Below are 19,571 nucleotides of genomic sequence, written 5' to 3' on the forward strand. Positions count from 1 at the left end.
ATCTTTTAGGGGGCAAGGAACCCGGCAGCCCCATAGGTGGACGAGTATGTCAGCACTATCAACAGAAATGACCAGTTGTGAAGCGAGGTGCTCGATTGTGATCTGTCAGTCACTGGGCCAAACAGATGGAAGTCTTCTTGTAGGGGACAAGGAACCCAGCATCCACACACCTGTATGTACCCCAACATGAGACGAGTGTGTCAGCACTACCAATAGATTCGACCAGTTGTGAAGTGAGGTGTTCGATTGTGATGTGTCAATCATTGGGCCAAACAAATGGTAGTCTTGTTTTAGTGGGCCAGGAACCCGGCAGCCACACATGTCTACATACCCCAATGGTGGACGAGTATGTCAGCACTATAAACAGAAATGACCAGTTGTGAAGCGAGGTGTTCAATTGTGAACAGTCAGTCACTGGGCCAAACACATGGAAGTCTTCTTTTAGGGGGCAAGGAACATAGCATCCACACACCTGCATGTACCCCAACAGTAGACGAGTGTGTCAGCACTACCAATAGATACGACCAGTTGTGGAGCGAGGTGTTCGATTGTGATCTGTCAATCATTGGGCCAAACGGATGGAAGTTTTCTTTTAGGGGGCAAGGAACCCGGCAGCCACACATGTCTACGTACCCCGACGGTGGACAAGTATGTCAGCACTATAAATAGAATTGACCAGTAGTGAAGCGAGGTGATCGATTGTGATCTGTCAGTCATTGGGTCAAACAGATGGAAGTCTTCTTTTAGGGGGCAAGGAACCCAGCATCCACACACCTGTATGCACCCCAACAGTAGATGAGTGTGTCATCACTACCAATAGATACGACCAATTGTGAAGCTTGGTGTTCGATTGTGATCTGTCAGTCACTGGCCCAAACAGATGGAAGTCTTCTTTTAGGGGGAAAGAACCCAGCATCCACACACCTGTATCCACCCCAACAGTAGACGAGTGTGTCAGCACTACCAATAGATAAGACCAATTGTGAAGCGAGGTGTTCGATTGTGATCTGACAGTCACTGGGCCAAACAGATGGAAGTCTTCTTTTAGGGGGCAAGGAACCCAGCATCCACACACCTGTATGTACCCCAACAGTAGACGAGTGTGTCGGCACTACCAATAGATACGACCAGTTGTGAAGCGAGCTGTTCGATTGTGATCTGTCAATCATTGGGCCAAACAGATTGTTCTTTTAGGGGGCAAGGAACCCGGCAGCCACACACCTGTCTGTACCCCAACAGTAGACGAGTGTGTTAGCAGTACCAATAGAAACGACCAGTTGTGATGCGAGGTGTTCGATTGTGATCTGTCATTCATCCCGAATGAGAGTGTCCGCACTTTCCAACACTCCAGGAGTCACAACTGTGTGCTGCCGGCTGGCAGGCAGGAGATTGGACAGGTTTGTGCGTCTTTGTTTTGATGGTGACAGACGCCTCGCCCAGCGACTAAACATGCTTTTTTTCACTGACAGATCTCCGTGGAACTTATGCAAGCGGCTATGAATTTTTGAGACGGCCTGGTTTTCCGCCAAAAGAAACTCAATGACACCTCTCTGCTAGGAGCACACCTCCGTCACACACGCCATTTTGAAGGCGACGTACGAAACTGTAAGGGCTGAAGTGGGCATATCCCATGATGGCCACAGCAAATTGCTCATTTTTTCAGCCGAAATTGGCCGAGGATAAAAAAGATTGTAGCATTCATTATTTAACGCTATCATAATGTAGAAATATGATTTTGGGCGTTAGAAAGCATTGTGGAAGTACGAGGTGCGACAATAAAATTATGAGACTCATATTCTTTGCAAGATGTGGCAAACCTGCAGGCTTGCGTAGGCACAATATCTTAGACCTTGGTCTATAAGCTGCTTTTGGTCCAAGCGCCACATCGATGCAACTGCTCAGTCGTGAGTTGTGCTGTAATAAGTTAACACGTGTTTGTGTCTCTCGTCACAGAAATGGAACCGCATAATATTGCTCAAAGGTATGCCATTTCTTTTTGCGTTAAATTGTGTGGAAACGCGACTACAACTCGGTAACCTTCAGAAAGCTTTTGGAGAGGAGGTTATGTCAATTGCTCATGTTTTTCGTTGGCATAAAATGTTTAGGAAGGCAGAACGAATGCTGAAGATGAAGACCGCAATGGACGACCATCAGCCGTACGGACGGATGTCAACTTGCCCAGGGTGCATGAAATCGTACGATCTGATCAAAGATTATCCGTGAAAATGATTGAATTTTGTATTGATTGTTTTTGTATTTGTTTGGATTGTAGCCATGTGTATAAGTGAAACGTAGAAGTTTAGCAGTACAGATACGAAGAGAATTTACGTTTCTCAAATGTCATGCTACATAAACACGAACGAGATTAGATGGGTACATCGAGTAACTAATAAGCTGATTTCTCCATCTCTTCTTAATAGAACAACTTCATAGTAATAAAAGAAAATCACAAAATTGTGTATGTTCTACAGCGTTAATTTATCTTGGTACCAGTTTTTACAAGGCAATTATCGAACTTTAACTATATTGTGATTGCTTTATTATCAGTCTAGCACCATAGTTTTCTGCTATCTCCCTGCCGCCGTTGGATAAGCAGCTGAGCAGCAAGTCGTATACTCCTAGCTCACTCATTTGTTACATAGTTTAATTCTTAATTTATTTGCGTGTTTTTGGTACTTGCATTGTTTAATTCATAAATTTCGGGCGTATTATAGTATTTGAGAGTTGTAGCATCGCGTTTTAGTACCTGAATAGTGTAAATTCGCGTAGTCGTTAGTCTTCTGTTTTTGTTTTGAACGGCCAGTGTCGGTTGGTCACAGTCAGTGTGCTCCCTGCCGCCGTTGGATAAGCAGCTGAGCAGCAAGTCGTATACTCCTAGCTCACTCATTTGTTACATAGTTTAATTCTTAATTTCTTTGCGTGTTTTTGGTACTTGCATTGTTTAATTCATAAATTTCGGGCGTATTATAGTATTTGAGAGTGTAGCATCGCGTTTTAGTACCTGAATAGTGTAAATTCGCGTAGTCTCCTTCCGCCGCCGAGCAGTGTCAGCAGTGCGCAAGTAGCAGCATTACTGCATTTACTAGGCAATCTTGTATTTTATTAACCGTTTAAATTTTGTTGATTTGTTTGCGCTCTCTGTAGATTAGTTCAGACGTTCTTTGCAAAACAGTTTTTAGCATGGATAGGGACTGCAACTGCTGTGTTCGGATGCAGGCTGAGTTGGCATACCTTCGCTCCCAGTTTCAGGCAGTGTTGGCTTCGGTCACACAGCTTGAGGCTGTTGCCAATGGGCATCACTGTGGGGGTCCGGATGGGGGTTTGTCGGGGACGGCCAGCTCGTCCCACGCATCCCCTGATCGGACTACGACTGTGGTTGCCCGGGATACTGCCCGCATTGAGGCTGATCCCTCACCTGTGGTAGAGTGGGAGGTCGTCTCAAGGTGTGGCAGGGGGCGAAAGACATTCCGGAGGGCTGAACGGAAAGCCTCTCCAGTTTGTCTGACGAACCGGTTTCAGGCTCTGTCTCAGGCTGATACTGATCTTCGGCCTCACATAGCTGCTTGTCCTGTTCCAGAGGCTGCCCCTCAGTCTGCAAGATCCGGGCAGTCGCAGAGGGTGGGCTTACTGGTAGTTGGGAGCTCCAACGTCAGGCGCGTAATGGGGCCCCTTAGGGAAATGGCAGAAAGAGAGGGGAAGAAAACCAATGTGCACTCCGTGTGCATACCGGGGGGAGTCATTCCAGATGTGGAAAGGGTCCTTCCGGATCCCATGAAGGGTACAGGGTGCACCCATTTGCAGGTGGTCGCTCATGTCGGCACCAATGATGTGTGTCGCTATGGATCGGAGGAAATCCTCTCTGGCTTCCGGCGGCTATCTGATTTGGTGAAGACTGCCAGTCTCGCTAGCGGGATGAAAGCAGAGCTCACCATCTGCAGCATCGTCGACAGGACTGACTGCGGATCTTTGGTACAGAGCCGCGTGGAGGGTCTGAATCAGAGGCTGAGACGGTTCTGCGACCGTGTGGGCTGCAGATTCCTCGACTTGCGCCATAGGGTGGTGGGGTTTCGGGTTCCGCTGGATAGGTCAGGAGTCCACTACACGCAACAAGCGGCTACACGGGTAGCAGGGGTTGTGAGGCGTGGGCTGGGCGGTTTTTTGGGATAGATGGCCTTGGGCAAGTACAGAAAGGGCAACAGCCTCAACGGGTGCGGGGCAAAGTCAGGACATGCGGGGACCAAGCAGCAATCGGTATTGTAATTGTCAACTGTCGAAGCTGCGTTGGTAAAGTACCAGAACTTCAAGCGCTGATAGAAAGCACCGAAGCTGAAATCGTTATAGGTACAGAAAGCTGGCTTAAGCCAGAGATAAATTCTGCCGAAATTTTTACAAAGGTACAGACGGTGTTTAGAAAGGATAGATTGCACGCAACCGGTGGTGGAGTGTTCGTCGCTGTTAGTAGTAGTTTATCCTGTAGTGAAGTAGAAGTGGATAGTTCATGTGAATTATTATGGGTGGAGGTTACACTCAACAACCGAACTAGGTTAATAATTGGCTCCTTTTACCGACCTCCCGACTCAGCAGCATTAGTGGCAGAACAACTGAGAGAAAATTTGGAATACATTTCACATAAATTTTCTCAGCATGTTATAGTCTTAGGTGGAGATTTCAATTTACCAGATATAGACTGGGACACTCAGATGTTTAGGACGGGTGGTAGGGACAGAGCATCGAGTGACATTATACTGAGTGCACTATCCGAAAATTACCTCGAGCAATTGAACAGAGAACCGACTCGTGGAGATAACATCTTGGACCTACTGATAACAAACAGACCCGAACTTTTCGACTCTGTATGTACAGAACAGGGAATCAGTGATCATAAGGCCGTTGCAGCATCCCTGAATATGGAAGTTAATAGGAATATAAAAAAAGGGAGGAAGGTTTATCTGTTTAGCAAGAGTAATAGAAGGCAGATTTCAGACTACCTAACAGATCAAAACGAAAATTTCTGTTCCGACACTGACAATGTTGAGTGTTTATGGAAAAAGTTCAAGGCAATCGTAAAATGCGTTTTAGACAGGTACGTGCCGAGTAAAACTGTGAGGGACGGGAAAAACCAACCGTGGTACAACAGAAAAGTTAGGAAACTACTGCGAAAGCAAAGAGAGCTTCACTCTAAGTTTAAACGCAGCCAAAACCTCTCAGACAAACAGAAGCTAAAAGATGTCAAAGTTAGCGTAAGGAGGGCTATGCTTGAAGCGTTCAGTGAATTCGAAAGTAAAATTCTATGTACCGACTTGACAGAAAATCCTAGGAAGTTCTGGTCTTACGTTAAATCAGTAAGTGGCTCGAAACAGCATATCCAGACACTACGGGATGATGATGGCATTGAAACAGAGCATGACACGCGTAAAGCTGAAATAGTAAACACCTTTTTCCAAAGCTGTTTCACAGAGGAGGACCGCACTGCAGTTCCTTCTCTAAATCCTCGCACAAACAAAAAAATGGCTGACATCGAAATAAGTGTCCAAGGAATTGAAAAGCAACTGGAATCACTCAATAGAGGAAAGTCCACTGGACCTGACGGGATACCAATTCGATTCTACACAGAGTACGCGAAAGAACTTGCCCCCCTTCTAACAGCCGTGTACCGCAAGTCTCTAGAGGAACGGAGGGTTCCAAATGATTGGAAAAGAGCACAGATAGTCCCAGTCTTCAAGAAGGGTCGTCGAGCAGATGCGCAAAACTATAGACCTATATCTCTGACGTCGATCTGTTGTAGAATTTTAGAACATGTTTTATGCTCGAGTATCATGTCGGTTTTGGAAACCCAGAATCTACTATGTAGGAATCAACATGGATTCCGGAAACAGCGATCGTGTGAGACCCAACTCGCTTTATTTGTTCATGAGACCCAGAAAATATTAGATACAGGCTCCCAGGTAGATGCTATTATTCTTGACTTCCGGAAGGCGTTCGATACAGTTCCGCACTGTCACCTGATAAACAAAGTAAGAGCCTACGGAATATCAGACCAGCTGTGTGGCTGGATTGAAGAGTTTTTAGCAAACAGAACACAGCATGTTGTTATCAATGGAGAGACGTCTACAGACGTTAAAGTAACCTCTGGCGTGCCACAGGGGAGTGTTATGGGACCATTGCTTTTCACAATATATATATAAATGACCTAGTAGATAGTGTCAGAAGTTCCATGCGGCTTTTCGCGGATGATGCTGTCGTATACAGAGAAGTTGCAGCATTAGAAAATTGTAGCGAAATGCAGGAAGATCTGCAGCGGATAGGCACTTGGTGCAGGGAGTGGCAACTGACCCTTAACATAGACAAATGTAATGTATTGCGAATACATAGAAAGAAGGATCCTTTATTGTATGATTATATGATAGCGCAACAAACACTGGTAGCAGTTACTTCTGTAAAATATCTGGGAGTATGCGTGTGGAACGATTTGATGTGGAATGATCATATAAAATCAATTGTTGGTAAGGCGGGTACCAGGTTGAGATTCATTGGGAGAGTGCTTAGAAAATGTAGTCCATCAATAAAGGAGGTGGCTTACAAAACACTCGTTCGACCTATACTTAGGTATTGCTCATCAGTGTGGGATCCGTACCAGATCGGTCTGACGGAGGAGATAGAGAAGATCCAAAGAAGAGCGGCGCGTTTCGTCACAGGGTTATTTGGTAACCGTGATAGCGTTACGGAGATGCTTAATAAACTCAAGTGACAGACTCTGCAAGAGAGGCGCTCTGCATCGCGGTGTAGCTTGCCGTCCAGGTTTCGAGAGGGTGCGTTTCTGGATGAGGTATCGAATATATTGCTTCCCCCTACTTATACCTCCCGAGGAGATCACGAATGTAAAATTAGAGAGATTAGAGCGCGCGGAGGCTTTCAGACAGTCGTTCTTCCCGCGAACCATACGCGACTGGAACAGGAAAGGGAGGTAATGACAGTGGCACGTAAAGTGCCCTCCGCCACACACCGTTGGGTGGCTTGCGGAGTATAAATGTAGATGTAGATGTAGATTATGCTTTTCATTATGCGTTTAGAGAGAGAATTCGTAGTCATGAATTAGTTTATTTGTTACTCACATGACCAACCTCTCAGGCCGGCCGCTGCGGCCGAGGGGTTCTACGCGCTTTAGTCCAGCACCATGCGGCTGCTACGGTTGCAGGTTCGAGTCCTGCCTCGGGCATGGATGTGTGTGATGTCCTTAGGTTAGTTAGTTTTAAGTAGTTCTAAGTCTAGGGGACTGGTAACCTCAGACGTTAAGTCCTATAGTGCTCAGAGCCATTTGAACCATTTGAACCAACTGAAACGTCCCCTTAGAAAAATTGTGAATGGCTGTGCTGGTAAACTTCTACGTTATTTGATTTTAAAACAGCTGAGCAAAACTCAACGTACTCAAACAATTTTCTCTTTACTTATTGTGATCATCACTAAACTTACAAACAATATTTTTAGCGCAACGCAATCTGACTTCCAATTATCCCTACAAAAAATGGCCCTGACTAACATTAACCTATACCTTTCATGAATCACTTACCTCACAAAAATCTTCGTTCCTCGAACTACTGAAATACAGCCAGCGCCAATACTGCCAGCTAAATAAAAGATTCTAACATCTGAAGGCACTAACTACTGATAGGCACAGTCAGCAAATGAAAGATTTTGATAGAGAACAAACAATGTACTTACCTTAATAATGTTCAAAAGTCATATATATATATATATATATATATATATATATACACTCCTGGAAATTGAAATAAGAACACCGTGAATTCATTGTCCCAGGAAGAGGAAACTTTATTGACACATTCCTGGGGTCAGATACATCACATGATCACACTGACAGAACCACAGGCACATAGACACAGGCAACAGAGCATGCACAATGTCGGCACTAGTACAGTGTATATCCACCTTTCGCAGCAATGCAGGCTGCTATTCTCCCATGGAGACGATCGTAGAGATGCTGGATGTAGTCCTGTGGAACGGCTTGCCATGCCATTTCCACCTGGCGCCTCAGTTGGACCAGCGTTCGTGCTGGACGTGCAGACCGCGTGAGACGACGCTTCATCCAGTCCCAAACATGCTCAATGGGGGACAGATCTGGAGATCTTGCTGGCCAGGGTAGTTGACTTACACCTTCTAGAGCACGTTGGGTGGCACGGGATACATGCGGACGTGCATTGTCCTGTTGGAACAGCAAGTTCCCTTGCCGGTCTAGGAATGGTAGAACGATGGGTTCGATGACGGTTTGGATGTACCGTGCACTATTCAGTATCCCCTCGAAGATCACCAGTGGTGTACGGCCAGTGTAGGAGATCGCTCCCCACATCATGATGCCGGGTGTTGGCCCTATGTGCCTCGGTCGTATGCAGACCTGATTGTGGCGCTCACCCGCACGTCGTCAAACACGCATACGACCATCATTGGCACCAAGGCATAAGCGACTCTCATCGCTGAAGACGACACGTCTCCATTCGTCCCTCCATTCACGCCTGTCGCGACACCACTGGAGGCGGGCTGCACGATGTTGGGGTGTGAGCGGAAGACGGCCTAACGGTGTGCGGGACCGTAGCCCAGCTTCATGGAGACGGTTGCGAATGGTCCTCGCCGATACCCCAGGAGCAACAGTTTCCCTAATTTGCTGGGAAGTGGCGGTGCGGTCCCCTACGGCACTGCGTAGGATCCTACGGTCTTGGCGTGCATCCGTGCGTCGCTGCGGTCCGGTCCCAGGTCGACGGGCACGTGCACCTTCCGCCGACCACTGGCGACAACATCGATGTACTGTGGAGACCTCACGCCCCACGTGTTGAGCAATTCGGCGGTACGTCCACCCGGCCTCCCGCATGCCCACTATACGCCCTCGCTCAAAGTGCGTCAACTGCACATACGGTTCACGTCCACGCTGTCGCAGCATGCTACCAGTGTTAAAGACTGCGATGGAGCTCCGTATGCCACGGCAAACTGGCTGACACTGACGGCGGCGGTGCACAAATGCTGCGCAGCTAGCGCCATTCGACGGCCAACACGGCGGTTCCTGGTGTGTCCGTTGTGCCGTGCGTGTGATCGTTGCTTGTACAGCCCTCTCGCAGTGTCCGGAGCAAGTATGGTGGGTCTGACACACCGGTGTCAATGTGTTCTTTTTTCCATTTCCAGGAGTGTATATATATATATATATCATGACATCCATCTTTACAAATTTCCTTCTTCTGACGGGAACACGTCCAGATCATCCGCTTATAGTGACCTCTCAAAATTCTGGCATTTCTCTCACCACAACCACCACTGCTGCTAGCTCACCTCCAACTACCCAGCGCTACGTGCTGTTCACATCCAATTGCCGCGAATATTTCAACAATGAGACCAACCAGCCAGAGAATGAACTCAGCACAGTTAATGATTATCATACTGAGCGCTACGTGGCGTTACCAACATAAAAACGTAAACAGCCTGCTTACACAACCTCTCAGCTTTTGTGCTTCGTTGAGTGTGGATGTGTGACGAATTGAGTGTTCATGTATACCGATAGAAGTCAGAGAAGTTTCTTTCCGTTTTTGTAAAGTGGTGCAAATTTTACCTGAGTCCTGTCCAAACATGTATTAACCTGGTGTGGTGTAGAGCAACGGCCCTTCTACTCTTTCTAACGTTATCCGATTTTCAGTCACTACGCAACTCTGTTTTTAGCGTCTTCGTTTAGTCCAGCATTCCCCACCCGGTAAAGGCAGACTCCGATGCTAACGACTAATGATTATAAAGTTTTCTTGTCACTCTCTTCCCGCGACGCCGCCGTGAATATTCGTGCTCTTCTGTGCACGCTTTATCGTAAATTTCAGGTTGTTGTGAATTTGTTAAATGTCATTTGCAATACTGGCAACTATCACGCTTAAACGGGTTAGCAGCCGAAAACTTTATTCAGTAAAAATAGCGTTTTTTGCTAAAAGTTTCCCTGTATAATGTGGACTTTGGTGTTTGTGCTTTTTTCTAGGTTTGACGCAGCCACCTGTTTGAGAGCTAACATGTTTAATTTTAACTGATATTTTACTGTGGACCAGTGTTTGAGCTCTAGCTCTTTTTAATTACATTTTAGATTATCCTGCTTTATTTCATGTAGAATGTTAAACATAAAATCTCTGGCTCTGTAGCACACCATTGTAAACAGTACTTACGGTCGACGTCACATTGTGAGCAAAACCCAACCCTGTTTGTACTGCAGCTGTAATCACAGTGTTCTAAATACGGCCACGAGAGTTTAAATACAATGTTATCATGTTTTTATAGCACGTGTCGATACAAATCATGGCTATGAGTTTTATTTGTCTTATTGTTAACTTCAAGGACACTGAATTGTCGTAAATATGCACATTCTTTCTTAGGTCATTCTGAACATCGAAACTGGCAGTTGAGTAAAACGAATACTTCCCATCAGAGACTGTTTTGGTTTTCACAGCATCTATGAGGTCCACAGGCAATCCCAATAAAATCCAAATGTTGAAATCCTATAACTATAGGATTTCCTACTAAGTGAAGAACATCGCAGCCCAGTGAATTTTCAATAGTAAAAATACGGCCCACTTAAGCTTCACTATTTTCCACTGCTTTCCATACAGTCTATTCCGTTCTATTCCTTGATTTTTCCTATATTTATTTATTTTATTGTGACTATCTATGAATTTCATACGTTCCGTTGTTACAAGCGTCAAAACTATCTTTTATTATGTTTCTGTGCCACCTTCTATATGTTATGCTCTCTTCAAGCTGTTCTTTAGTACTTTTGTCACATACTATCTTCATTTTATTGGGCTTATTCGTTTAAATTCTTAATGGACAATGTTATTTCGAGTTTTTGTGTTAGAAGTTTTCTGGTTTGTTTCCTTTATACTCATTTATTGTTTAAAACTTTAATTGTACCACACTGCACTGTCAAAGATGACATTTACTCTATGTTCGTGCCTGACCCTTGATTGTAACATCTTTTTCAGTGAGGTTCACTATTTGAACCTTGTCTGATGAAGATAGTCTGTTACTGCCTGACGGTCTTTTAAGCCCAAAACTTATCAACAAAATAAATAAATAGATTAGAAAATATACAATTTTTTGCGTTTTTAGTTTTACTAGTAAAGAGGTATTAAATGAAAAGGGGGAAAAACGGCTTTGCTGAACGGGTGGATAGATTGATAGGACACATCCTTAGCCATTAAGGAGTAAATTCTTAATCGACAGAAGCATGGTGAGTTACAAAATTGTTGAACCTGTCATTACTACTCGGCCGTTTCACTATTCCTGATAGTATGTGTTTTATTTTCGCATATACATTTGAAAACAAACGAAATTTCAGTAAATGAAAAAGGTGTTCTCTTAATGAAGTGTACACTGTGGAATATAATTTCTTCATTATATTAATGCAATATTTTTGTTTGAATAATACTTCTGATCGATATAGCATCTTTAATATTCAGTCAGAACATAATTGTTCTTGAATAAAGGAATAGTATTGGAACAAAGTACTTCTTAAGATATCCCTTCTATTTTACGCTTGCTTTCAAACACTTTTGTATCTTACTAATACAGTCCTCACTCTTTCTTCACGGTCTTTCTCAGCTCTTCTATTGAGTTAATCGCAATTTTCCTGAACCTTCTACGTTCCCCTTATGTGTATATGGAGGCAACTGAGATAGTGCCTTAATTATTCATGCCATTAACGAGATAATGTCATGATTAATTAATCTGAAAGTAGATCTCATCCCCAATTTTTCAGTGCTCCTACACAAATTTTTCAGCGGAATGGTGAGCTATCTCTCCTTGTTTAACGTGTTGCCAATTGAAGTACTCTCTTTCTAAAATACAGCCAAACTTTCCCCCGTCATGTTTTATACTAGGTTGCAAATATCTAACCCACATCTCGTCCATTTGGCTTTCATCACTCTGCAGTTATTACATTCGTTGCAAAACTTTGACTTCGCTCTTCTCAGCATATAAAGGATCATTCCATGACTCTGACCCTTTGTAAAACGTTGTACGTTGTAAACAGGAGTCTTTTGCTTGGTTCAGTCTGTCGAAGAATAGATTTTTGCTTGTTAATCTTTCGCTGTGTCCTATGCCTCTGATAACCGTTTTGGCTTTCTTGGCTACATTTTTTTGAAGGATAAATAATATGCAATCCTTCGTCTCAAATCGTCTTATGATATACCCAACCGTACTTCTGCATACATTCTGCGTACCTGCGATACCTCGTGTCTTGCCGTTGAGGGACGAAAAGTTGTCATTATACGTAAGCGAAGTCAGCCACCTTGCATCCAATAGCGACTTTTTAAATCACGTGGCAGATTAGAAAATTACAAACCAATGGGCAGGTAGGAACACATCCTAATATGTTACGCACAAGACGCATTTTTCAGCTCAAGTCATGCTAGCAAGTGCCCGCCTATTAAATAATTTGCTCCCATATATTTATTACCATTCTACAGTGAATCAGCGAGGCTTTGTTATTTAGCAGCTATTTTAGTCTAATTATTCGGAGCATTTACGCTTGCATTTCATACTTAATCACACAGAAAAAGTTATTCGAAACGATGCCTGGCCGAATATTAATTAGAGTGAGACTAAGATTTGTATTCAGTAGTAGCAGTGGCTGTTGAGGTATTCAGTCCGAAAATTGATTTGTTGCCCCTGTTTCCTGCACAAGCCTCTTCATGACTGCATAACTATAGCAACCTACAGTCATTTGAACATAGTTACTACATTCACGTCTTCGTCTCTTCTACTTATTTTACTTCCCACACTTCCCTCCAATACCAAATTGTGATTCCTTGAGGATGCCTCCTTACTTGTATCGACCAGTCCCTTGTTTTAGTCTAGTTATCGTATAAGCGTCTTTTTTTCCCAGTTTGAATCAGTACCTCATAATTAGTTACTCGATTTATTCACCTAATGTTCAGCATTCTTCTGTAGCATCGCATTTCATAAGCGCTACATTCTCTACGATGTAGACAAATACTTTCTGAAAAATCTTCTCTTTTTGTTAATGTCAGTCTACATTTTACATCCTCTCTGCTTCGGTTATATTAGTTATTCTGCTGCCCAAATAGCAGACCTTATCTACTACCTTTAGTGTCTCATTTCCTAATCTATTTCACTCAGCATCATATGATTTAGTTCGACTACATTCAGTTATTCTTGTTTTACTTTTGTTGCTGCTAACCTTGTAGTATCTTTACAAAACTTTATTCATTTCGTTCAAATACTCTTCCAATATCATTTCTGTGTCTGACAAAATTGTAGTGTATACAGTATGGAAATTCAAATAGATGTAGGGTACAGATAGCATAGACCTGTATAAGAATGAGTAACGGAAAGCTGCACCAACGCAAAATTCGGACTGATGAATATATTTCGAAGATGAATGCAACAAAAGCAAGAAGATATCAATGAGATGAGCTGTCAAGGGTGAGATCTATGAAAATGGTTAACAGAAACTAGCCTCTCCAGTTGATGATGTTGATTATGACGAGGATGACGATGGTTGCTGATGTTGCTACCAAGGCTGTAACTCTGCTACCCAGATCTTCCAGGTATTCTTTAACCTCAGACGATCTAGGGTTGCTAAACGTAAGAACATTCTATCTCTCTGACACTAAGTCTGGTCGCTTCCCCGTGAGAACAAACTAGGACATAAAACCCCTCCCTATGGCTTGGGTGGCTTCCTCTCGTCCATCTCTTGGCGAAGAGATTTAACTAAACTACAGATTGAGCACTTTGTTTTTCAGCCGTCGTCAAGTGTTAAGCGACGATCCCGCATCTCTTTGCTTTCACTGTAACGCATTACTGACGCGGCCACACTTTCTATCCCAACATCAGTTTTTCAGCCCCTTACACTTTAATGTGTGTTTGTCATTCGAGCTACACGGGGCTTTAGGCAGATACAGCACAGATTGTAAAATGTGTGGTACTCTTTAATCGTCGTAGAAATACGGCGAAGGTGGTTCAATTTGCGACTGTTGACACCAGCTGTCGTAGAAACTCGCACTTAACTTCTCTTAAAAAACAGGGTGGTCATTGTAATTGTTAATCTTTCCTTTCTACATCTACATCTACATCCATACTCCGCAAGCCACCTGACGGTGTGTGGCGGAGGGTACCCTGAGTACCACTATCGGTTCTCCCTTCTATTCCAGTCGCGCATTGTTCGTGGAAAGAAGGATTGTCGGTATGCTTCCGTGTGGGCTCTAATCTCTCTGATTTTAACCTCATGGTCCCTTCGCGAGATATACGTAGGAGGGAGCAATATACTGCTTGACTCTTCGGTGAAGGTATTTTCTCGAAACTTTAACAAAAGCCCGTACGAGCTACTGAGCATCTCTCCCGCAGAGTCTTCCACTGGAGTTTATCTATCATCTCCGTAACGCTTTCGCGATTACTAAATGATCCTGTATCGAAGCGCGCTGCTCTCCGTTGGATCTTCTCTATCTCTTCTATCAACCCTATCTGGTACGGATCCCACACTGCTGAGCAGCATTCAAGCACTGGGCGAACAAGTGTACTGTAACCTACTTCCTTTGTTTTCGGATTGCATTTCCTTAGGATTCTTCCAATGAATCTCAGTCTGGCATCTGCTTTACCGACGATCGACTTTATATGATCATTCCATTTTAAATCACTCCTAATGCGTAGTTCCAGATAATTTATGGAATTAACTGCTTCCAGTTGCTGACCTGCTATTTTGTAGCTAAATGATAAGGGATCTATCTTCCTATGTATTCGCAGCACGTTACACTTGTCTACATTGAGATTCAATTGCCATTCCCTGCACCATGCGTCAATTCGCTGCAGATCCTCCTGCATTTCAGTACAATTTTCCATTGTTACAACCTCTCGATACACCACAGCATCATCTGCAAAAAACCTCAGTGAACTTCCGATGTCATCCACAAGGTCATTTATGTATATTGTGAATAGCAACGGTCCTATGACACTACCCTGCGGCACACCTGAAATCACTCTTACTTCGGAAGACTTCTCTCCATTGAGAATGACATGCTGCGTTCTGTTATCTAGGATCTCTTCAATCCAATCACACAATTGGTCTGATAGTCCATATGCTCTTACTTTGTTCATTAAACGACTGTGGAGAACTGTATCGAACGCCTTGCGTAAGTCAAGAAACACAGCATCTACCTGTGAACCCGTGTCTATGGCACTCTGAGTCTCGTGGACGAATAGCGCGAGCTGGGTTTCGCACGACCGTCTTTCTCGAAACCCATGCTGATTCCTACAGAGTAGATTTCTAGTCTCCAGAAAAGTCATTATACTCGAACATAATACGTGTTCCAAAATTCTACAACTGATCGACGTTAGAGATATAGGTCTATAGTTCTGCACATCTGTTCGACGTCCCTTCTTGAAAACGGGGATGACCTGTGCCCTTTTCCAATCCTTTGGAACGCTACGCTCTTCTAGAGACCTACGGTACACCGCTGCAAGAAGGGGGGCAAGTTCCTTCGCGTTCTCTGTGTAAAATCGAACTGGTATCCCATCAGGTCCAGCGGCCTTTCCTCTTTTGAGCGATTTTAATTGTTTCTCTATCCCTCTGTCGGCTATTTCGATATCTACCATTTTGTCATCTGTGCGACTATCTAGAGAAGGAACTACAGTGCAGTCTTCCTCTGTGAAACAGCTTTGGAAAAAGACATTTAGTATTTCGGCCTTTAGTCTGTCATCCTCTGTTTCAGTACCATTTTGGTCACAGAGTGTCTGGACATTTTGTTTTGATCCACCTACCGCATTGGCATAAGACCAAAATTTCTTAGGATTTTCTGCCAAGTCAGTACATAGAACTTTACTTTCGAATTCATTGAACTCTCGCATAGACCTCCTCACACTACAATTCGCTTCGGGTAATTTTTGGTTGTCTGCAAAGCTTTGGCTATGTTTATGTTTGCTGTGAAGTTCCCTTTGCTTCCGCAGCAGTTTTCTAACTCGGTTGTTGTACCACGGTGGCTCTTTTCCATCTCTTACGATCTTGCTTGGCACATTCTCATCTAACGCATGTTGTACGATGGTTTTGAACTTTGTCCACTGATCCTCTACACTATGTATACTTGATACAAAACTTTTGTGTTGAGCCGTCAGGTACTCTGTAATCTGGTTTTTGTCACTTTTGCTAAACTGTGTGTTTGTTGCTTTTTTCATTCTGAAACGAATCGTACAAAAAGACGAGAGTTTAATTTGGAAATACACTTAGCTTTTATCGACCGTGAAAAAGCATTTGACTCTATCAAAAGAAAACTGGTCACTAATGGAGAAAAGTTGTTTCCCCAAGTACCTGATAAAAATACACCAAGATCTATATATGAATAAAAACACCAAAATAAAAATAGTTACTGCTAAAGAACAACACGAAAAACAGAAATAAATCAGTGAGTAAGGAGTTCTGTAGTATGTCACCAATACTGTTCAACATCTACATCGACGAACTCAAGATATAAGACCTGGGACAGATCAATTTCTAAACACCTGCGTTTTGAAGGACGTCATGATTTACCGCCAAGAGCTGCTGATAAAATATCTTTACTGAACGAAAGCTTCGGTCCACAGACTATCTTGAAGTTCATAAATAATTTACAATGTCTTTCTAGGCGGTGATGTCAATGGCATCCAATAATAAACCCGTAAAATCGCCACTTTTGTCAAACAGTAATGCATTAATATATTTTTATTTGTTAATTCAGACGAATTCATGTACTTTATTATTAATTTTATTTCTTGCTATAATTTAAAAGTTTACGAACCTGGCCTGTAGACCAAAATTTGTTGTCCGGTAAAGACATTTTATCAGCAACTCTTGGCGGTAAATTATGATGTTCTTCAAATATTTACGAGCTGTGAGGCAATACCTTCTTAAAATACATTACGATGGTTTTGCCAACGACAAGGTAATTATACAGAACAGTGAAGACAAAATACAAACGGCGATATGTGGTTTAAACAGTATAGGCAAGGACTACAATCAGAAGATGTCAACAACAAAAACCAATGGCCCTTTTAGGCACAACCCGGTAAAGACTATGTCACCACTAAGTCATGGCAAGGCTGTCTCATTTCTACAATCTAGGAAAAGAAAGACATAAATAAGAAAATTAAGATCTGTCACCATGTATGCGGGACGATAAGAAGCATATTAAATGAAATATTATAAAGGCATTGGACTACTCCAGAACTGTAAGGAATATTAAACCTTAGCGCTCGACCGACTGGCAGCTCCGACAGCATAAATATCGCAGTAGACTCGCAAATCTGACACCGCCCGAGACCAACTTTATTCCGCTATAAATCGTGTGTCGAGACTGGCACCACCGTGTGTCTTACCCTGAAGTGTTCCGCTATCTATCGGCAATCGATATAATTACGAGAAAATTCATATGTCGAAAGCATACCGCTATAGTTTTGTTTCACGTTTCCAGTTCATTCCGAAGGCGGTACTCGAAACTATAAAAACAATAATGGCGAATTTACAAGATAATCCTAAAGTAATATTGGATATACTACATGAAAGTGTGGGTGAAACGAGTATTTGAGCGCTGACACCAATAACAAAATAGTAAGAGCAGTCAGTGGCTTCATTCTGTACAATCTGGATGGTGCTTCCAAGCAGAAGCTCAATTGGAACTTCAAGAGATACAGAGCGGCATTACCGAAAGCCCTTGTTGGAAATGTATGGAACACAAACGGAAGTAAGGAGGGAAGGACATCTACTATCGATGGGGAGGAGAAACTATCAAAGCAGCCACACTCGTTTACTTCAGTGAAAAGAGCAGCAGTAAGAGGTTTCAGTAACAGGAAGGTAAAAGGTGGTAGAAAGAAAACTGTTTACTACTGCAACACATTTTTCATAAAAACCAGAACTCCATCCGTGTGAACATTTTGATAAGTGCCAACCGTTGAAGAAATTTGGAGCCTAAATGTCGAAATAAATGAAATGAAAGAAAAAACGTGTTCAGTTTTACAATGCATGTGTAATTTGAATTCTTCATTTGCGCGGCCATTTATCCGTAGATTTTTTACAGTTCCTGAGGGTACTTTCGTTACGTCGTTACAAATGAAATGCCGTCTGCTATCACTTCTTTGGTGTCTACTTCCGTTAGCACTCCGTCTTCAGGCAACGAGCGACCTACCGGCACCATCCGACCGCCGTGTCATCCTCAGTGGAGGAAGCAGATAGGAGGGGTGTGTGGACAGCACACAGCTCTCCCGGTCGTTATGATAGTATTCTTGAACGAAGCCGCTACTATTCGGTCGAGTAGCTCGTCAATTGGCATCACGAGGCTGAGTGCACCCCGAAAAATGGCAACAGCGCATGGCGGCCTCGATGGTCACCCATCCAAGTGCCGACCACGCCCGACAGCGCTTAACTTCGGTGATCTCAAGGGAACCGGCGTATCCGCTGCGGTAAGGCCGTTGCCGTCTACTCTGATTAGACATTCATATTTGTAGTCTAATTTTTCGTTGCTTTGGAGAACTGTGCGTTGTTTTTGTTTTTATACAGCACACTTTCTCGCACACCATTGTTTACTGTTTATTTTTCGATTTATAAGTATGTTTTGTGTTTTGTAGTGTTCTCAACACGGCCAAAGAGCTTGTCTTCGATTTACACTTTTTTGTTGTTAAATATATGTGTTATTCTATTTAATTGGGTTGTTACACATTTATATACGGTGTAAGAGTAATGAAGGAATAGTGATGGAGTTCATTTTCGTGCTGATGGAGAGGGAGCTGATTGGGTGATAGATGGGAGGCAGAAGTAAAGATTAATAGACGTAAGTGCGTAGTAAGCAGGGGGGGAGGGGGCGGGGGTTAGATTGGAGAGAGTGAATGATGGAAAAGACTGTTTTCTTTTCCATGTGACTTGTTTTTGATGTAATGTCTGGTTTCCAATATTTATTTGGTCACTGAGCAATTGTTTATTTTGTGTTAAGCCATTGTGTATTTGGAAATTTTCTTGGAAAGGGAGGAGGTGTCTTGAAACGTCCCCTTTGAACAAATTATACACGACTGTGCTTAAACTGACACACAATATTTTTAGCGCAACGCAATCTGACTTTCAAAAAGCCCTACAAAAGAATGGCCCTGACTAACATTCAACTATACCTTTCACAAATCACTAAATCACTTACCTCACAATAATCTTTGCTGCTCAAGCTACTGCAATACAGCGAGCGCCACTACTGCCAGCTAAATAAAAGATTCAAACTATGGAAGGCACTAACTACTGATAGGGATAGTTAGCAAATGAAAGATATTAATAGAGAACAAACAATGTATTTACCTTGATATCATCATATATAAATATAGCAGTTCATGACAAATTTCAAAACTCCGCAATCTCTCTCCCCACATCCACCACTGCTGGCGGCTCACCTCCAACTGCGCAACGCTACGCGCTGTTCACAGCCAGCTGCCTAACACTACAATGGCGAGTATTACAACAATGCAAAGCAGCCACAGACTGCACACAGCACAGCCAGTGATTTTCATACAGAGGTGGC

General features: G+C 43.2%; 1 pseudogene; it reads right to left on the reverse strand.

The window, feature by feature from the left end:
- Positions 1–18,370: 18,370 nt before the first annotated feature.
- Positions 18,371–18,488, reverse strand: LOC124790690 (annotated as a pseudogene).
- Between the last annotated feature and the right edge of the window lie 1,083 nt (positions 18,489–19,571).

This window comes from Schistocerca piceifrons, chromosome 3, assembly GCF_021461385.2.
Source record: "Schistocerca piceifrons isolate TAMUIC-IGC-003096 chromosome 3, iqSchPice1.1, whole genome shotgun sequence".
In the NCBI taxonomy this organism is placed as follows: domain Eukaryota; kingdom Metazoa; phylum Arthropoda; class Insecta; order Orthoptera; family Acrididae; genus Schistocerca; species Schistocerca piceifrons.